The sequence below is a fragment of the Hibiscus syriacus genome, unplaced genomic scaffold, assembly GCF_006381635.1.
Source record: "Hibiscus syriacus cultivar Baekdansim isolate YM2019G1 unplaced genomic scaffold, ASM638163v2 tig00110745_pilon, whole genome shotgun sequence".
NCBI classification, from domain to species: domain Eukaryota; kingdom Viridiplantae; phylum Streptophyta; class Magnoliopsida; order Malvales; family Malvaceae; genus Hibiscus; species Hibiscus syriacus.
Genome location: NW_024062847.1, coordinates 7416 through 9689, shown reverse-complemented (window position 1 = coordinate 9689; position 2274 = coordinate 7416). Strand labels below are relative to the sequence as shown.

Here is a 2274-nt window from a genome sequence, read left to right as displayed (position 1 = left end):
ACAAATCACCATGGAAGGCTTACATGCACTGTATTGTTGGCAAGATCCAACATCCAGAATCCAATAACAAAGATAAAAGCCTCCCTTGTTGGAAAATATCATTCAAATTTTTCCTTTTTTTTGGGAGAGTGGGGGAGGGATTATAAGAGCTGAGAAAAAATCAAAGAAGCAATGAATACCTGCAATGCTCTGTTGTATCACCTAAAATGTATCTAACATCTGCAGAAAACCCGATTACTATCACCTAATGCAAAACTCAGTTTAGCGGATATAAAACACAGTAACCTAGTATATAAGAATGAATCATGTAAGACTTCAATGCTTACAGCAACAGAGATCATGAGTGATCCAGCAATGATAAAAGGTTGTCTCCTTCCATACTTTGATGTCCATTTATCACTCCAAACACCAACACAAGGTTGAACAAAAGATCAAAGTACAATAACCCAAAAAACTAAAATCCAAATTAGATATGGTGACATACACTATTGAACTTAGATGAGTCAAGTTAATCTATTTTAGAAGCAAATGGATTAAAAATCAAATGAAGTTAGTATAAAACAATGAAATCAACAAATTCTAATATATGGGTAAATAGAAACAATAAAAGTGAAAGTCAAACCCCATTAAAGTTCAGTGGATAATTCTACTTCTCCTACGCTGATAATTTAAATTTCCTTATGATAATAATAAGGAGGAGGAAATGAAAGTCAAACCCCATCAAAGGACTTACTGAGGAAATCACCGAAGCTAAAGTTGTTGGAATCCGCCCATTTTTGTAATTGACATCAGGCTTTTCAAGGGTGTCGAACCAGCAGAGGGAACCACCCACCGTGTAGTTCTTGTAAGAGACATCAGAAATCCCTGCTAAAGTTGGTTATCAATATAAAATTGAAAATAAATTTTGCAAACTCACAGTACAAAGCTCTGTTTGATTCTACCAAGTGATATATTTAGTGATGAACTGATGTAGCCTACCCCAGGCACACTGCATTTATTCCCGCAGACCAATTAGTCAGTCGACTCACTATAGTGGGTTAGCATGGACAAGATGCTATTAAGTACATTCGCTGCCATTCGCTTCTCGAAATTGCTTGCCTTGCATATCTCTTCAACATTTAATACTGTAAAATACACTTAGCTGAGAACTCAAAACAACTAAATCCAACTAAAATGAAAGATGATAACATAGTGTCAATTATTATCATCGAAACAAAGAGTGAATCTTCAAGTAGCATATAACCAAAACTCAATCCAGAAGGTCAAAGAAGTGACTTGAAATAAAATTGTGAATTGCATTTGATAATGGCACTCAACATACTTGTTATACCTGCTATTTATGAACATGTTTCCACATTACATGAACAGTTGATAACAAATATACTAGTAAAAGCATAATGAATGAAAATATTTAGTTAGTACTACAATTGATCATTTAATAATGACTACAATATAAAAGTTGAAGTTGAGAAAACGAACCATTATTACTCAAATCCGAGGAAAAAACACGACCCAATTCAAGCACAAAATTGGTATCCACTTTCTTCGTACAAGAACCGAACATAATCTCATTCAAGCTAGAGGCCTCCTCACTCAAGCTCACCCCTTCATTCCCCCTCTTCCGCCTTGTTATCGGGACCTGAACAGCCACAAAATGAATCACCCTCCCATCTCCTTTCCCAAAAACGGGACTCATATGGAACAACATCCAAAATGGCATCCGATCTTTACGGTAATTCACCAAATTCACTTGAATACCCCTCTCTTCTCGAATCACTTCTCTTATCTCCATCATCGCCCTTCTATTAGTTTTGGAACCCTGAAATATATTCTCGTTTGAACGATTACTTCTTCCTGGAATAACCCAACATTTCAAGAAGTTTCAGCTTGCAAAAATGATTGGGTGGCCTGAAATCGAAGGATTCGTGATGGTGAAATTGTCGGACAATTTGTCGAGGCTTCCCAGACCCATTCGAAATAACGGGAGTTGAAAGATTGTTGGATTAAACCCAATTTTGAATGCATGTTTAAGATTGGTACAACTATTGTTGCTTTTTGAGACCTGCGATTCTGGGATTCCCGATTGGAACCAATCCGATATGGGTAGCAAATATTTTTAAAGACTTCGAAGAATTCCTAGATTAAAAAGGAAAAAAGGTACCTTATTTACATGCAAATCATCACAAAAATTGAGGTGAAAGAAGAAGAAAAATACCTCGCGATTAACAGCAAAAATGGGGCAATGTTTTTCGATAACGTCATGCCAAATAGTTC

The 2274-nt window shown here is 36.1% G+C and overlaps 1 pseudogene; it reads right to left on the bottom strand.

Annotated features, from left to right (window-relative positions):
- Positions 1–874: 874 nt before the first annotated feature.
- On the bottom strand, positions 875–2025 carry LOC120139436 (annotated as a pseudogene).
- Between the last annotated feature and the right edge of the window lie 249 nt (positions 2026–2274).